The sequence below is a fragment of the Lactuca serriola genome, chromosome 5, assembly GCF_051521515.1.
Source record: "Lactuca serriola cultivar US96UC23 chromosome 5, Lser_US96UC23_V15, whole genome shotgun sequence".
Lineage (NCBI taxonomy): Eukaryota > Viridiplantae > Streptophyta > Magnoliopsida > Asterales > Asteraceae > Lactuca > Lactuca serriola.
The window spans coordinates 311,149,426-311,169,254 of record NC_136412.1 but is presented as its reverse complement, the minus strand read 5'-3'; the positions used below and the strand labels follow the sequence as shown (position 1 = coordinate 311,169,254).

The 19,829-nt window shown below is 30.9% G+C and overlaps 1 long non-coding RNA gene across 1 annotated transcript; it reads left to right on the top strand.

The window, feature by feature from the left end:
* The first annotated feature begins 9,467 nt into the window (after nucleotides 1-9,467).
* Nucleotides 9,468-11,219, top strand: LOC145051806 (uncharacterized). The gene is made up of 6 exons (XR_013683831.1): nucleotides 9,468-9,769; nucleotides 9,859-10,024; nucleotides 10,107-10,147; nucleotides 10,255-10,497; nucleotides 10,618-10,746; nucleotides 11,060-11,219. It is a non-coding gene; the product is annotated as an uncharacterized LOC145051806 (long non-coding RNA).
* The last annotated feature ends 8,610 nt before the right edge of the window (nucleotides 11,220-19,829 follow it).

Below are 19,829 nucleotides of genomic sequence, written 5' to 3'. Positions count from 1 at the left end.
GTGACAGTGATAGGTTGAACTCAGGATTCAAAGATTGAAACTTGTCTGAAGTCTCAGGAAGGGACGACAAAGGTGAGACGGAGGTATCCGAATAAGTATGGTTCGGAATGTCTCCCACAAACATTAGGTTTTGACGTTCCTTCAAGGGACGAACAACAGGTTTCGAAAACTCACTTCCGAGATCTGGTGCTTTGGACCATGGGTGACAAAAATTATGTGTCATTCGTTCGTTTGCTTCAAGAATATCAATAGAGTTATGCAAAGCATCAGTTTTGGCATTAATACGTTTATTATCAGTAACTAAGATATTCCTTTCACTAAAAGTGATTTCACATTTGTCTTTTAAAATAGTACATTCATCCTTAGTCGTTACAAGTTCTCTCTCTAGTGATTCAATCATAAGCTTTCGATCTTTAAAACGTAATCTAAGACGAGTCAATTCACTATCCAACTTCTCACTAACTTCTATGGCAGGCTCATAGGCTCTATAAATAACTGTCATATATGATTTAATTTGAGTTAGATAAGGTTCACAAACAAATAAATCAAAATTATTGTCAGTGATCATGGATTTTACCTGCAGGATGATGCTTCCGCCAGGTGGATCGTTTGTGCCATGTAACAAAAGTTTGGCTCAGCATCATCATTGTCTTCTTCTGAACTAGAAGACCAGTATCATTCATCACACTCAATCAATTTTCTAGTCATAAGACACATGTTATGTGCTGATTTTTCTTCACCCTCATCACCAGAAGACCAATACCCATCAACATTTCTTGACACCGTGGTAACAAAAGCCTTTTCACTTTCAACAAGTTCTTCTGCTCTACGAGCATAGTAGGCAGAGTCTTTTACCTTCGGTTTTTGAGAAGTTTCAGCCAAACAGTCCTTTGCAAAGTGGTTTCTAAGACAATATTTGTGACAAACAATCTTGGGTTTAACTGGTTTCAAAACTTCCTGGGGTTTCGAGGAATGATTTGGGATGTTGGATCGATATGCCGGTGGATTTCTGTAGGTTTAGGGAAAGTTTGAGGATTGATTTGATGAGGAGCTTGAAATCAGTTTTGAAAAGGTTTATGAATGGGATTCTATGGAAATTTGTACTTCATAGATAGAAGTGAGAATTATGGTTGGAAACAAAGTTCGGAATCAGCCGAATCGAGATCAAGATTTTCTTCAAATGAATGGTTCGGAATGGGTGGATATAACTGGGTACGAAGTGTTGGATGAGCATATGAAATAAGTGGGATATTTCCTAAAGGATCTAAAATAGATGGGCCATGAATTAGTGGGTTAATAGAACTCACAAAGGCGAGAGGACCTCCTGACAGTTCTCCTAATGTTTGAGCAACGTTAGATTCACGGGCTTGCAGTTCATCAAATAACTGATAGATCTTCAGTTTCTTTAGGGATCCATTACTCTGAAGACATGACTTAACATTTCCACATAATTTTCTGAGGTTTTTGATGAACTTTAGATTGTACTCGAGTGGAGTTCTGACTATTCTATGTGAAGTCATGTTGTTCACAACAATCTTGTACCGATTTGATGCAGGGGCTATGGATTCACCAAGAGTTGTACTGAAAGTACCAAATTCATTTACAACTAATGTCAAATGCTTATCCTTCATGTGCTCAAAACATTCGAACAAGTCTTGAATGTATCCCAAATCTCTTTGGCATATTTGCACAACTTAATGTGCTCATAGAGAGATGGAGGAACACCAAACACCATTTCCGAGAATGCAACCTGATTTGCATGAAGCTTTTCGAGGTCTGATGCAGTTAGAGGTACTGGACGTTGTTCTTCTTGAACCATGAGAGTAACAGCAGTATCTCTGACCATTTGTATTACCGGAACACGAGGACCTTCATTCACGGACCTCCGTATTTCTTCACATTTTTCCTTACCAAGTAAAAATCTCTCCATTCTAACTTTCTAGAGATCATACTCTTCAACAACTAGCAGTGGAGAACACGTTGGGTAACCCATTCTATTTTTTATTTTCATTGGGTACATTTGTTGAATTGGATTAGGAGCAGCCATTGAAGTTAAAGTATTAGAGATGTAGTGGTATATAGAAGAACTTTTATCCTGAACACATAAATGAATTAGATACGTAATCTCAAATCACCTATAATATGTTTATGGATTCAAATGACAACCACTTAGGCTCTAATATCAATATAGAGTGCAAGAGAATATGCACATACAAGGTTTGAAAACTCAAACGTTAAGTTAACTTAAGATCAATGTGTGTTGCTAGTATTAAGAGTCCATTCAAGTTTGGTAAACCAGCCTTGTCTTGAAATGAGAAGTTCAAAAAAGTATTCAAGTCTGTGAAAATGAGTATGAACAATTTATAGAGATTTTAAGAACAATAAGAATGATAGAAAGAATGATTTAACTTGCAAGATACTTGGTTTTGATGCGAAAGAGAATGTTACTCAAGCTGTTACAGTGCATGAAAATCAAATATCCTTAAATAGCCAAGGAGTGATAAAAAGACAAACTAACAAGACTGCATGAACTATGTAAAGCAGAAAAGTCAAAAAGTGGACACACATGATTTTCTTGATCTTGTCTCATGATCTTTACAATAAAATAAAGACTAAAAGACAAGAAACATTAAATGCTAATACAGACTCAAAATAACATTGAATACAAGGTGCTTCTCTGATACAACTTCATTTTGGAACTCATCACACTCTGGAATGCATATTACTTCAGAATGGCTTGACTTTAGATTGCTAGAGGTTCACTTTCATGTATCAGCAGTACACCGTCACGACATAGCTGTTAAGGGGTGTTATGTGGTCTCCACTTGCGATGATAACGAGAGGCAAAGCCTCTTTTTTCAAAGATAACAGTCATATGACCGTTTGGAACGGTCAAAAGCAATTAAAGAAAATTACTTATTTATTTTTTCAATATAAATACACACATATATACCCATTTTTTCATCTCTTTCTCTCAAAGTTTTTTTTTATGTAACGTTATTTTTAATCTTTTAATGTTATGGTTAATTTAGGATTTAACTAAATTGCATGTCTTATTTTTTTAAATAATATAACGTGAATAAAAACAAATAGGAAAAATCAAAAATAAATAAATCAAAATTAAATAAAGTTAAAAAAGAAAAAAAAAAGGAAAAAAATGATGATGGTTGTTATTGAGGCAAACAAAATAAATACCCTTAATATTGTACAAAAATAACATATAATGGTAAATGGACCGTATCCATGGAGATTGGCTCAATTTTATAACTCTATGAAAGTATTTTTGTTTAAGCACTTATGAAACAAAAATAAAAGTAAAAATGGGGGTTTAAATGTTTTTGGTTGTTTTGAGAAAATTAGAATTATGCTAGAATGTAGAAATTGCAAGAAAACAAGTAAAGAGATTGATTCAAATAAATGAGAAAAAGATGATTCACATTGGAATTTCATCACTTGAACATTTGGTTAACTAATCATGAGAATACCAAGATGCAATACTTGTGTTTACAATCTAACTTGGCTATAGCATTTATAACTTGCCCCAAATATTCTTTTATTAAAATGGCTTGAGAAGCTCAAAGCACATTTCCTAAATCAAAGTCACAAAACTAATGAAACATGTAATTTTGTAAAAATCAATTAGCATTATGATTTAAGAGTCACAAAATCCAAAGAGTAATTCATTGCTTTCATTACCACTATGGAGAAAAAATTTTCTTAGTCTAAATGAAATGAAAACTAATTGTTGCTTGTCAGATTAAAGACCCATTACTTAGCCAAGAATTTAACCAACAAAAATAACATTCACACATCAATATTCATGACTAGAGATATATAAACATGAAGGAAGTTTTCATAGAAAATATAATCATAGATATTCAACACAAGCTCAAGGAGTTCTTCAAAATAACCAAATCATTTAAACAATTACGTCCAAGTCAACCCAAGATAGTTTAGCCTAGCATGGCTAAACTCATAAGAACAAAATGAAAGTTAGAAATACCAAACATGAACTAAGATGGAAAGATGCAAATCTTCAATCTTCAAGTTCTTCTTGAGAGCAAAAGTGTGTTCTTCCAAGAGTTTCCTCCTTTTTTTCTCTCCAAAATGCAGCCAATATACCCTAAAAATCAAATCCAAAAGTTGTCCCAAAAGTTCCCCACCAACCATCCTCAAATAGCCATAAAAGTTAAATACCCAGAATTTCCCCTACAAGAGTCACGTGGCCTCGTGGGATATGCTAATCAAGAAAAGTTTGTTGTCCCCTTTCCTCTTTGGTCCAATTTTGTCCTCTTGCTTTTTGACTTTGTCGACTGATCCAAATGCTCCCAATGCAACATTTAGTGGTCCAAAACAAGTCCATCTTCTTCTTATTATCATCAAAAGCCCAAATAGAACAACCAAAACCAGTAATCCATAATCCATAAATCTTTGTCTTCCAATCATCCAAGGCTCAAGTTTCTTGCATATAATCTTCAAAGCAAACTCTAATGACATCAATCTTCACTCCAACTCTTTTTAATAACCTCCAAAAATCCCGATCACTTACTCGAACTTCGTTAGTCTTCCAAATCTCCCTCCATGCTCCGCTCCATTTCTCCAAATATCTACAATAAAGCTAAAAAAACTCGAAAGTACCCGATATAGATATAAAATAACAAAAAGGAAAAATGTGCATGAAGATTAAATAAGAATAAAATAAAATATGCTAAAATAAACTATAAAAATAAGTAAATAAAATGAAAGTATCAAGTGACATGGAGAATTAAGGGTATTATAACATGTTCATTTCCTCACTTGGTGTTATAACACCATGATTGGCATGGCATGTGAGGTGACACTTTTTAGGTGTAGTAACATGTCTTAATATGTTGTCCACTCACACTAGTCTTAGATATCAAAGATATTAATTATATTTTGATTTAGTTTTATATTTGTTATTTGGTGTTATAACACCATGATTGACATGTGATGTGACACTTTTTAGGTGTAGCAATATGTCTTAACATGTTGCCCACACATACTGGTCTTAGATATCAGATATATTAATTATATTTTTTTATTCAGTTTTATAATATTTCTTATTTTTTTCATCACTAAATAATATAAAATATATATGTGTTAATTAATATTTATAAATTAAAAATAAAATTTAATCGTTACTAAATTAATAGGGTGGTTTTAAGTAGAAAATAAATATAAAAGGAGAAAATTACTAAACTGACCTAAATCCTTAATGACTTATCCATTTAGCCAAAAAATACTCATTTATCCCAAAATAGCCAACGAAACTGTAAACAATTAGGATCGTATACGGTTAAACACAGTTTGACTACGGTCAAAGGAAATTTTTGAAGTTTGACTACTATTTCAGGAAATGGCTACTCTTTCGTGGCCCGTCTACTTTTTCAAGGTCCATCGGCCCATAATATATAATGGTTTATTTTTCAGATTAGGTCATTTTACCTATTTTTTCTTGGTTTGGCCTATTATTTTTTCTCAATAGAGCCTTCAAATAACAACGATGTATGGGCCGTTTTTTGCCGAAAGTTTACTGTATTATTGATTAGGAGTAGTTTTTATATATATAGGTTTTTTTCAAAAAAAAAAAAAACCAAAAAAATATGAAACCGTAGGCTTCATACGAAACCTACGATGTACAAGTATACAATGCACAGATTGTGCATTGTGTACTTGTACACCATAGGTTTCGTATGAAGCCTACGTTTTTGGTTTTTTTTTCGATTTTTCGATTTAATTTGCTTGTAAGTTGTATATAAATGTATTATGGTTCACATTTGATGCTTTTTTTTCAAAAAAATAACAAAAAAGGAAAATCGTAGCTCAACCGAGAGAATACCGTAGGTAAAATAATACCTGCAGTTTTAGTCCAAAAAATGAAAAAAAATTTATAGTAAAATCGAAACAGTAGACAAATAGGTCAAACAATAGGCGAAAGGCAAAACAATAGACGAACCTAAAAGTCTAAGGTCTCATGGGCTATTTTGGGACAATTGCTAATTTTTGGTTAAAAATCGGTAAGTAACTAATGTTTTTGGCTAGTTTAGTAATTTTCTCATATAAAAATAATGTTAATCATTATAAATCAAATGTAAATAACTAACCATTTAAAAAAATCAAAAGTAATAAATAATTATTATATAATCATTGCTTAAAAGTAACTAAAAATAGTGATTGAATTGTCTAATTAGCCAAGTAGAATGTCTTTTTAGCCAACCCCACATGAAAATGTTAAAACGTCATATTTTCGACTTTTTCTCGATAACGTGTGGAATTCTATATAGTAGCCTCCCAATCTAATGAAAACAAAATGAAGAATATGGGTTTTGATGAATAGGAGTTTGAAGGACTTGAAAAATGAAGACCATGGGTCCAAGACGATTAATCGAGTTTTAGGCCGGTTTGGTTTTGAAAAATGAAGACCAGGCCAGATTTAGGAATCGGATAGGGAAACCTCATGGGTTTTGAGGAAACAAATACAGATTATCTATTCTGATTCGTGAACTAAACACATATACAAATACATATAGATCATCTCTTTTGTTTCTAGTTCATTCTAAGCTTACTTTAGAAGAAGAAATTCTGGTGAATTTGACTCGTTATGTTCAAGAAATCATGAAATCCAACGAAGGAGATGAGGGTTGATTGGTTTTGGAATTAAATTCGTCTAACTGATTGATATGAAATGGAAGAAACGGAAGTTATTTGCTTCAATAACCAAGAGTAGATTGTAGTAATGGTCCTTGTTTTTTGGTCAAGTTCACAATGTTAGTCCAACTTTCAAAAGGTTGATACCTCACTGATGGGATAATGACTCAGGAGGGTAATCAATTGTAGAATTTGTTCACATTTGGTCATTTTCCTTTTTTTGTACCCAATATACCATCGAACTTGTTGTTTGTGTCACCATAACCCTTTTGACCGACTATCACCTGTAATAGTCGGTCAAAAGGGTTATGGTGAACATAAACAACAAGTTCGATGGTATATTGGGTACCAAAAAAAAGGAAATGACCAAATGTGAACAAACGCAACAATTGGTTATCCTCCTAGTCATTTTCCCCAAAAAATTTTAATGAAATTAAAGCTACAAAAGTATCAAAGACTGCAACCTTCTTAGGCCATAAAGTATATGAAGAGCATTTCGAATGGGTATCTTGATCAAAACATGATAGACAATACGCCTACTGTGGTTAGCTGTCAACAACTCTCTGCAAAAGGATATTATTGTGTATGGGAGGTATCTTTATTAGCATAAACGTTTAGCTCTTGGTATATTATGATGTTGTGTCTACAAAAGTTTCATGATCATGTACATATTGATGTTGTATCTTATCCCATAAAGTCGATCTTAAATCCAAGTAAAATAAAAAATCACAGCATTTGTGATTCCACTCGTTTGTAGGCCTATCCAGAATCCATGATACGATAAATTGTTTGACTGTAAATGTAAATATAGTTATGAAATGCTCCTGCCCAATCAAGATTCCTCTGATAAATATGCAAGTGCATTACAAAGTTATACATGTATGAATAATGTTCTTTGTGGGTTATGTTTTAAAGAGAAACAATAATGAACCTCATAAAGTCATTAATATGAGCAAGAGATGACGTAAGATTTTCTGTAAATGAGTAAAGGAAAAATGACTCAATAGGGTAACCAACTGTTGAGTTTGTTCACATTTGATCTCTTTCCTTTTTTTACCCAATATACCATCGAATTTGTTGTTTGTATTCACCATAACCCTTTTGAACAGTTATCATAGTCAGTCAAAAGGGTTATGATGAACTCAAACAATAAGTTTGATGGTATACTGGGTACAAAAAATATGAAATGGACCAAATATGAACAAACTCAACAGTTGGTTATCCTCCTGAGTCATTATCCCCTCACTGATCTATGTAAAATGACTATCTTCTATTTTCTATATACTTTTTCTTTTTTATTATATTCATCTATTATTCTTAATAATAAAAATTTTAAAAATGATCCACCTCATCCCAACCCAACCATTGCCCTTTCTTTCATATCTTTTCTTTACTACTTCATCTTCCGACCTTACGCCCCAACATATATCTAATTCCCAAATCTTATAATTTAAGAATCTATGCATGCTATGACGGTTTGGGAATTATGGAACCTTAATCCTCCATTTTTCAAAGCTTTTAAAAAGGTTTGGAAATACATTTTAAAATGTCCAAAAATGGAATACTCATCAATGTCAAGACTCGGCAAAATGTATCAATTTATGTAAACTTACTCCACCGTCAATCCATGAAAGCTCTTCATTTAAGTAAATTCGAAGATGAGAACCGCAAAATTGGTAAACTAGCAAACCATTTAATTTATGCTCGAGGGGATTATATTCTGAAACATTCCTCCCATTGTTTCTTTCCATGCATAATTCCTAAAGAAACAGGAAACTCCACACTATTTTCCTTTTATTTTATACCTGTCGATCATATCACATGGCTAATCCACCGAAAAACTAGCAAATTCGTTTAGATTATGCTATTCTAATTCTAGTACAACTTGATTTTCCTCCTAATATGGCTCGCCATAACTAAAATACAGTGTTGTAAAATTCGGTTTACTCGAACTATTACTTGGAATCAGGGAAGTGACGGGATGGTTGTCTAAGAATCAGTAAAAAAAAAATCGGAATCTGTCCCACTCGGAGAAAATCAGTCGTGCTCGGCCAACTCGTCAAATTTGGGAATTTTGATATTTTTTTTTTGATAAAAAACTATAATAATTATTGATATTCATCTATTTTGTTATATATTGTAATAAACTTATGATATATATATATATATATATATATATATATATATATATATATATATATATATATATATATACTAACTTATAAAAGAAATCCTATTATTTTCATAAATAGATTGAATATAATAATAATATTTTTTTAAGACGTTCAAGTCTCTAAGCTTAAAATACAACTAACAACAAATAAAATAATATTAAATTTTAGAAAAAATGACAAAAATAGCCATTTACACTAATTGCATTATAAAAATAGTCAAAAAAATCGAAATTACAAAATTAGCTTTAGGTGAGAGTATTTCGCAGATGGACCTATTCCATCTGTGAAATTACCCCTATATATACAGCAAAAATATTAAAAAAAAAAAATTAAAACCAACTGTGAAAGTACAAGCACCTAAAGCACAGCTGTGCTTTAGGTGCTTGTACTTTCGCAGATGAGAAGCTCATTACGCAGATGGGGCATCTCCATCTGCGAAATCGTTGGCTAATTTTGTAATTTCGATTTTTTTTTTTTGGGTATTTTTGTAATGCAATTAGTGTAAATGGCTATTTTTGTCATTTTCTCAAAATTTTAAACTTAACCCATATAACAGCTCTTATCATACGTATCCTTTGACCTGACTTTTTCTCTATGACTTTTTTCCATTTGAATTGTCCCTTAATCCACGACTTTGTTGATAGAACACCAACAAACATCATAAAATCGCCGCATATATATGTCAACCTGTAAATCGTCAATATATCGGGAGAAAACCTAAAAACACAATCATCGGCATAATGGTCTGCCCAAACCACCGCCACTCCATCGGACCACCATCTCACCACAATATCTCCACCAATGCACAACATAAAACCCTGGCCTAGAGCTCATCGCTACACACCTACTGCAAGAGGCCGAACTCCATCTAGGGTTGATTTTAGGTTTGGAATGTCCCTATCTGATCTGTTTTGGGCAAGGAACAGGTAATCTATGTTTATTGTTTCCTTCTTTCTCACGCAAGAAATCCCTAACGGATCACCGGTAACGACTGTGTGTTTGTTTGTGTATACAGGCCCTGAGTCTTGGCCGTCTCCTCATTTCAATCAATATCTAGGCAAAAGGAATCGAATCTTGGCTATCACTTCTCAATGCGACGAAAGTTTGATAGTTTTGCTTGATATTTGTTACGGTTCGACGACGATAGATGGAGTTCACAGGCAAAAATTTAATCGGTTCAGGTATTCATGCTTTGTAGCTTCTATCTAGAATTTCTATTCAAGAAATATGATGTAGGTTTAATGGTTTTGGTTGTTGTTATAGATATAGGAGAAGCCGTCAAAGAGCCAGGGGTGATTGTGAATGTAAGTATAAAATTTAAGTGGTGAATCCATGAATCAATTTATGCTTTTTAGTGATTTAATGGGTTTAAGAACCTTGGATTTGTTATTTTTTTTTTGGCAAATTACAGATCATGCACCCCAGTTGTTCGACATATTGCCTTCAATAATGTTTGGTCAAGTATGGTGAAATTTTCAGATAAAGTGGATGAAGTGGTTATAAGTCAAGAGATCTTAGAGCCGATCTGCCTATATCTCACGAACATGAAGAACTACGACCCTTTTCCTACTTCTGAATCTGAATCTTTGAAATCTCCCATTCAGATCTGTATGCAACATTGGTGATTTTGATTTTTATGTTATCAATTATTCATGTAAGGGATCTAATATATGATAATCTTTCTTCATTATTGTTGTATTTGCTATGAGTGAACTTAAACTTAGTAATAATGGCTAATTTATTTGTAAATTTGTCGTTTAATATGTATGATCAGGAATGGAGGGAGAAGAGCATACTAAAACCAGCCCAAGCAAATGTCAATGTAACTCAGGAATGATGTTAGTCACAAGCAAATTGGCCTGGTGATGGTTAACAGATCACACATCATGTTTGTTTCTTAGATGTGAGTCACTTTAACTATAATAGAGTTTTTGTTTCAGTTTTTTCATTTAATGAACACGAAGGATCTTATTTTATGAAGAGAGTAAAGACAAAGCATAAACAAATAGACTTTAAGGTAAAAAGAGGGTTGAGACACATGATTTTTCATGTAATAAATATCTTTTACTTTTAAATTTAGTTATCCTTTTGTGTATAAAAATATGAATTTTTGTTATTTATAAGGCATTGTATCAAATATACAGATATAAGATAAATGTTTTTTTTAATATCTAATCTAATAATAGCTTGCATTGTTCTTGACAATAATCTTGTAGGGGCTGAAGAGTTAGAACTGCTTTGTGACGAAGTGTAATTTTTGCAGAAAAATGCTGGTTTCTAACGTAATTATTTTTGGCAAAATTTACCATTTGTAATCTATATTTTTCACATATTATACGATTACTTGAGATCTTATTAACTTATACACTTAATATATTTACGTTGTAATTGTTTGTACTGCAAAAAAAAAAAAAAAAAACTTGATTAACAAGAATAATGTGTTCATAAGTGCTCCTGTATATTGAATATTTTGGTGGTGTTTTGAAGAAAAATAAGAGATTTGCTGTCTTTGATACTTTTTATTTTACTAATTATTTTTGGCAAAATTTACCATTTGTAATCTACCTTTATAATATTTTTATAGTTTCAAAATCATAAATATTAAGTGTTAATGGTCTCTTGATTTTGAAATAAAATATAATATGATAATATTAAGAACGAAATATTATAGAAGCCAGTGAATGATGTTTTACATAAAAGCAATTAATATGAATAGTTAAAGAAAAAAAACGCTAGCACTTAGCTTCACTATTTTCCAATGAAGATTAATCACCGTTATGTAACTCCTTGCCCACAAGATTAATCACCGAAATGAAATTATTTCCTCGTGCCAAAATTCAAGAAAAATATTGAATTTAAACAATTACAAATTTTGGAAAATGTTTTTTAGTTTAATTCTAAAATTTGATATTTGAATCCGAATGTACAAATTCTTTTCTACAGTCTTTTATTTATTTTCATTTATTTATTTTTAAATTTTACATAAATTAACTTCGCCATGATCAACTTAGTAACTCAAATAAGTTGGGGTATATATTTTATATTATCAAATTTTGGATAGTTATTTTCATTTCAAAACCATATATTCCAACTCACCGTATAAAATATTTTACTTTGCATGATGAAACAAGAAGAAGTACCCGATTGATATTAGTTTTTTTATTTTTTATTTTTATATTTTTTCATTGCAATGTATAACCCAAATAGTTAGTACTTTTTTTAATCACAACAATAATGTATATTTATTTTTAAACCAAAACATTAACGTATTTTCTTAAAAGAAACGATTTGATGACCATCAAAACGAAACAAATTTTTGGACAGAAACTAATCGTTGGAATCAAACAAATTTCGCCGCTGCATCGTGCGGTTATCCTATATATATATATATATATATATATATATATATATATATATATATATATATATATATATATATATATATATAGTTTTTCTAAAGTTTATTTCTTTATAATTTACTCAATCTAATTCCGTCTAGACCGAGTGCTCACTAGTCGACCGAACGCCTACCAACTTCTGCAACATTGCTAAAATATGAGAGGTAATTCTTAAATCTTCCTCATGAAATTCTCACTGGAAAAAATCTGAGTCGCCTCATTACGAGTTGCCTGATAGGCTTTTATGTTGTCAATAATTCTAGGGTTTCACCAGATTGAAATCTGTTGAGCTCCTTCCCAAATTCTGAAGACCAACAAACCAATATGGAGTTGGCTAAACTACGACGTTAGGATTAAGGTGAAGAAGGTGTGAGGGTGGATTGGCGTTGGATAGGATGAGGTGGGGATGAGTCCAGTATAATTTAATAAAAGTTATTATGTACATAAAAGAAATATTTAAAAAAATGGTAATATACTCATTTTACATGAATGAGAGACAGAAAACCACAAGATTTGCAAACGAAAATGATATGGCTTAAAATTGCAAATGTAACCTAACCACAAAAAGATAATTTCTATAGTTTACTAAAAGATAATGAACAATGAAGGAGTTTTGTGAGTCATGGTAAATTCGTTAAAAAGAGTTATCAAAATCAAAACAAGTGCAAATCTTACTACCTTACTACCTTAGGGACGAAATTATAACAAAAAGAACTAGGAACAAAAAAATTGTAATTCTTTAACAGATACAAGGACCATTCTAATTTCTATTAAAAAATATGATTGAAAGACGCTTTAGGTAAACAAGATGGTGCAAACTGCAGAGAGCTTCCTGACCACCCCTTCCTATAGTGATTGATACATTCAAGTTGCAAGGCTGCAATAGAAATGATGTGATATAATTAATCCTGCATACAGAGTTGACCTTTCATTATACTTTTTCTTTACTTTTTCCTAAAGTAATTAAAAGATATTCCTTACATATCTAAAATAATATATGATTAATCGCGAAAAGTAGTAATTATTTTATCAAAATAAAGATTATAGTACTATACTCTATACTCTACACATATAATATCATACTTTTGATATATATTTGATAATAATAATGAATATTATCAAATTCTTCATCGTAGCATGCTTTACGACATTAGTTGTTATAATAATGATGAAACTGAATGCAAGCTAGTTGTTAGTATAAACAAGGCCGGTGTTGATTATTAATATTATGTACGAAAATAAAAGTTTGCTTTAAATATTTTTTTTTATATAAACAAAAATAATTGATAAGTCAGATAATTGTTATAAACTATCTGTCACGAATTTGTGTCACTAGTGTGTCCTAATCTGCCACCATCCGTCGCTAATATTAATACATGTAAAAATTCTGGACTCCCTAAACGACATGGTCTAATTTCGGCCGCACATAGCTAAAGGGGTGAGTAAAAACCGCACCGCGACTAAAATTAACCGCATAAACCGCAACCGCAATAAAAACCAAAGGTAAGGTTTTCTGTTTTTCAAAAACCGTAAATTTGCGGTACGGTGCGGTTATTAGTTTTCAAAAACTGCAAAAAAACCGCACCGCACCGCATATATTATATATATTTTTTTTATTAATTATTAATATATTAAATATTAAAAATAAGACAAGTTTTTAAGATATTAGTTGTTTGTGATTTAAGTTAATTGTTATGGTTTTTTTATTATTACAAATAAATATGTTTAAACTCTTAACAACGTTTAAGCTCTAAATTGTGGTTAAAAACCACAAAAAACAACCGCACCAAATCCATGCGGTTAATAACTGCAACATTAAAAAAAAAAAAAAAAAAAAAAAAAAAAAAAAAAAAAACACCGCAAAAATAACCGCACCAAACGGTTTTGAAAATGGATTAACCTCATTTGCGGTTAGTGGTGAGGTTGTGACTAATAACAGCACCGAAACGCACCGCGCTCACATTTACCCAAAACAACCATGATTATAACTATATTAAAAATATACTGTTATAATAAGAAATTATGATAAAATGTCTTATTATTATTTTCCAAAATTAATCCATCTTAAAATATCAAAAACCCTACAATTTTTTTTCATATTTGTTTTAAGATGATTTTTAGAAAAATGAAAATTACTTTTTATTTTCGATTTAATCGGTTTTTTGTTTATTTGATTCGATTTAATTGGTGCTTTTAAAGATGTAGCTAAGCCAAATAAGTTTTTAACTAACCCTAATTTAAATCATTATTGTCCTTATAAGTTTTTAACTAACCATAACTTAAATCATCTTCATCATTAACCACTTTTACAGTTTTTTTTTTTTTTAATTTCTTACTACCCTCATCTTTATGAAATGTTTAATAAAATATCATCATCTAATTATAATGTGTTGTTACTTAAGCATAAGTAGTATTTATCAAAAAGTACTTAATAATAGCACTAAATAAAATCAATATATTATAATACAAAAAAATAAAATAAGCAGTATTAAATCTAGATTCCATAAAAATGATAAGCTTTTTACCTAAATAGTTATAAAAATAACATACGACAGTTATAGAATTAATATTTAATATTGGCTAAAATGAAAAAATAATTAGTTAATAAATAATAAAACTTTGACGGTGAAATATATTTATAAAAGTAAAATGAATAACTATTGAATAATAGTGGTCGATTATACAACACGCAAAATAAAAATAAATAAATAAATAAATAAATAAATAAACATTTAGTATGATAAATACAGTTGATAGTTGAATAATAAAAAGTTAAAAACTATCCTTTCTAATGATGAAAAAAATAGTTTTTTATGGGTTAATTATTAATAAAGAACATCTCAAAATGTCTATTAGAAATACTCTTAAGTTCAAACTCTTGTATTGACAACCTCGAGTCCAAATATGGATTGTCATGTTAAGATTTCCTACGATTCCAATACGGATTAGAGTGTGTGGTTTCATTCATCTATTTATTGTACTTGCTCAAGTTTGTTATGTTCATATGATCTCAAGTTTATTATGTTTTTCATTACTAGTTGTCATACATATCTTCATATGATCACAAGTTAATCCATGAAAATTTTAAGAATAGGCAAACTTAAAGCAATTAACATGTCTTACTCAATACCTAAATTAAGTGCAAATAACAATTACCTATCATTATATCCAAATATTTCAATTGGGAAGTATCCACCTACCCCTTCTTGTGTATGCTCTTGTGCATGAACCATGATATGATGTACCTACTAATCTTTTTATATAACTTCATTTTCACATAGGTTGCCATTTTCCCATAATCATTAATTTGTTATTTGCACCATTGAAACGTAGCAATCGCTTCTTCTTTGGCCAATTTTATTACAGAAAAGAGTTTTAATATAAATAAATACAGCATACAAACAAGAAGAATATGTTGGTTGATTCGTAGGTGAGATGCCAACTACATCCTATATCACACATATACATACATACATATAAACATATGTACACATCAATGTTTCTTTTAAATTTTTTTTCTATAAAGACAACTTCTCGTCATCTAATTTTACTAATAATGCGTCAAAGATTTTTATTCAATAAATGAAAGTCAAAATTAATTAAAAATCGACATTATTGAGTTGGATTTAAATATGGATTGGTCGGTTTATGTTGGAGTAAACAAGCAACCACCCCTAACTACTACATCTTTTTGATAAGCTTTTTTCGAATATAAATCTATTTGAGTGATAGAAACTAGAACTTCAGTTTTGGATTCATTAGGATACAAAATATAATAAGTGAAATGTTTTTATAGAACACAATTTAATCAGTTTTTTAATAGATATGTAAAGACGTATCTTTAGAATCACTTTCTTGTTGGCATAATCACATCAAGTCGGCTCCAAGTTTTGAAAAAGGATGAGTAGATTTCAGTTTGAATTTGATTTTTGGGTGCGAATATTGCAACTCCATCAAACCGGGAAATAGTGATTTGAAAATTTCAATAGAAGAGTCAACAGAAAATAAAATATTCGAATCTTTTTTTCATAGTTAATGAATTACAGTTAGATTTTGAAATCTGAAAATATCTTCCCTAATAAATAAAAATGATTTTGTCACATGTCATTCTCTAATTCATTATGTCACATGTCATTTTGTCATAATTTTGAAATATTTACTTTCCACTTGTCATTTACTTCATTTTTCATTTTTCAATATATCATTAATTTAGTTTTTATAAATTAAACACTAGGTGTGAGACCCATTTATCATATGGGTTTATTTAAAAAAAATTAATATAAAATTCAAAATATTTGAGAAGTTTGAATTTATAAGAAAAGTGAGAACTGAATTATAAAAATTAAAGTGTTTTTTTTTTGTCTTTTAAATTTAAAAAAATAATTTACATAATTAAATAAAGGAAATTAATGAAACTTTAAATTAGTAATTTTGAAATTAGAAGGAAAGTCCATTAATGAAATTGATATGCATTTATTATTAGATTTAAATAATATTTGACATTTAATAAAATAGAAAAACCATAAAATGACAAGTGGAATAAAAATTAATTTAAATTTACCATAAAATTATATGTGGCAAATCAAGTGGCAAAAAAACCTTCATTTATTAGAGTAGATATCATAATCACTATATTAATGTAAATTTTCAAATTTTAAATAAATTTACAGTTTAAACCTTTGTATTTAACATTTTGTTATAATTAACACGTTTAGTACATGGGTCTGACAACTAAACAAATACTTTTAATTTTTTTCATGTTTTTTTCTTATAATTTTATAATTATTTTAAAGTTCAAATTAAAATAAACTTCATATTTAATCATTCGTATTTAACATTTTATTTTAATCAACTCGTATAACATACGGGTCTCACACCTAGTATCAATATGTATTTGGATAATTCCTAGGATCATAATTGCAATCAATTTTCATAGGGTATCAGGAAATCTGATTTTGGATAATCCAATAAAAGACAATTTAAAAGTGAGACCACTTTCAAATTCGAAACACATAAAATATCTTGTTGTTTTGCATTTCTGGAACACTTAAAAGATCCCTTGTGAAGAGAAAATACTCCAACATATATAGTTACTTATAAGATCGTGTCGCACCGATGTGAGATACAATAACACTCCCCCTCAGAGTCGAAGGCTCAATGAGGATAGACAGGTATGTGTTGAGCCACAGGGGTGTGGGACGCTGACTCTGATACCATGTAAATATATGGAGCCCAAAATTATCTCTCCAAAAGCGCCCTTGTGGAGAGAAGGGGAGTCCAACATATATAGTCACTTATAAAACCGTGTCGCACCGATGTGGGATACACTACCATTATTTAGGGAACAAATGTAGTTAAGGGTGGTTACATTCATTTTGGCGCCAAATATGGTGGTTATAAGGTCGGTTATAAGGCATAACTGATTTTTACATTATAACGATGTCACCACTTGTTTCGGTGGGAAAATACATGTTCGGACTCTTTCCTAACATAGTAATATGTTTAGGTTTCGGGGGTGCTACCCTTTGATCCCGTCCGCTAACTGGTCAGCAGAACTACCGCCAAGGGCTCTGCCCCTTGGAACCCTGTACCAAGGGTTGCTGCCATCAGACCCCCGTATTCCCAAGTTCACATTTATCACTCTGAGTGTGCACCCACACCTCCTGTCTCAGTGAGTAAATGGAGCTCAACCTTTCTCGATATTAATAATAATTACACTAAAATATATTGGTAACACTAAAATCAGCAACAATTACCACATTATATGACATACATCAATCTAAAGGCTTAAGCATTTTCACAATCGAATCAGACGATTTAACATAAAGTAATAAATGCAAACGTAAAAGTAAGAACACGATAACTTACGTGTTTCACACGATCAAGATGATTAGCTACGTCCAGTCACCGTACATGGTGATCACGAAAAAGAGTTTTATTATTATTGTTGTAAAAAGACTTTATTGTATGATACATTATATTACATGGATTCGGAGAATATAAATATTAGTTGGTTTGACCTAAAACTGTCTATAAATCCAAATCAGAAAACTCTAACAAAATTTGCCCATCAAATCTAAAGGTGAATCCTATATAGGAACTAACATATGTTTGGTCTACCTAGTGGCTATAAGGTCATAGGATAAATCAATCTTCACAACTTAACATCTATTATATTACATCCTACTATATTACATTAAATGTTACCAATCTAGACCAATAACTATAACATATGAACATTTATATACAATCTAAATGTATTGTTGTGATGTTGTATCAAAAAGATGTTGGATACATACTTAACAATCAACAACAATAAAGTTTCAAAGAAATTAAAAAAAAACACAAGGATTTAATGTGGTTCGCATAATCATAGTCGTCGGCTAATCTACACACGAATTAAAGAAACACCTAATAGACTTGTAGAAATACAGCCGCCATGCACACGCATACACACTTTCTGCTTCGTAGGGTTACAAATATACATAAAGTTATATTTATAACAAGGGGAGATGACCAAATGCTTATGGGGCAAACCCAAAACATCGCCATCTAATTGGGCTTCCTGGTCCAAGCACCACAACTATGTTGCTCGACATTGTAGACTTGCACCACAAACCTTTCTCTTTGGTGTTGCAAACCTTGCCATTGCTCGAGCATTACAAAGTGCATTGCATACCTAGGGGCATATCTACCTTATGTGAAGGTGAGTCCTATGCGACATCCCCATTTTCACGGCCAGAAAAAAAAATTTATTTATTCTTATTTTAAATGATAGTATTCTTTATATTTCAGAATTTGTCCCATAAAGGTATTTCTGAATAAATGTTTTCATTGGTTTATTAAAAACTTGGGATGTCATAACTAATACAAGAAGCATAAGCATAAACATAGTCATTACATGCCTTACATTAACTTATTGTACTAATGGCCTAAACTCCTCGAATCTCTCAGAGGATTGTACATTCGTACCGCTACCTGTGATACAAAAAAACTGAGTAGGTCGGGTTTGAGAGTCTAGTGAGCACATAGGGTTTTCAACCCACAATAATATTATTTCTTTTTATTAACAAATAATTAACTCAATTACTCATTCCCGTTATTCTCACTCTTTGATCCTAAAATACTAAACTCAAGAGACCTACCTTAAAGATCTCAGTGAGTAGACAATACTACTTCGAAGAACCCGTAGCAATATGTGTCAATAAGGCAACCCTGAGGGGGATAGAGTACCCAAATGAACAACCTTCATTTTCCCTAAAAAGTATGATCATTAACACCATCTGTTGGTGTTTCACCGGACTATCTAGGATATTTAGTGGTTGTCATCTATACTATGTTAGATGACTGGTCCCGCTAATACAACGTGTAGCCTCTCACCATTATTTTATTTTCCGAAAACCTTTCACTACCCAACCCATTATTTTATTTTCCCAAAAATCTCTACTACCCAATGCAAATTTAAATATGATAAAGTAATTTATATAATTAAAATCTTATTATATTATTATACATAGCACAGGTATCAAGAACACATATAATAAGCATATATAGCATATAGAGATACTTCATATCTATATGTAAGATG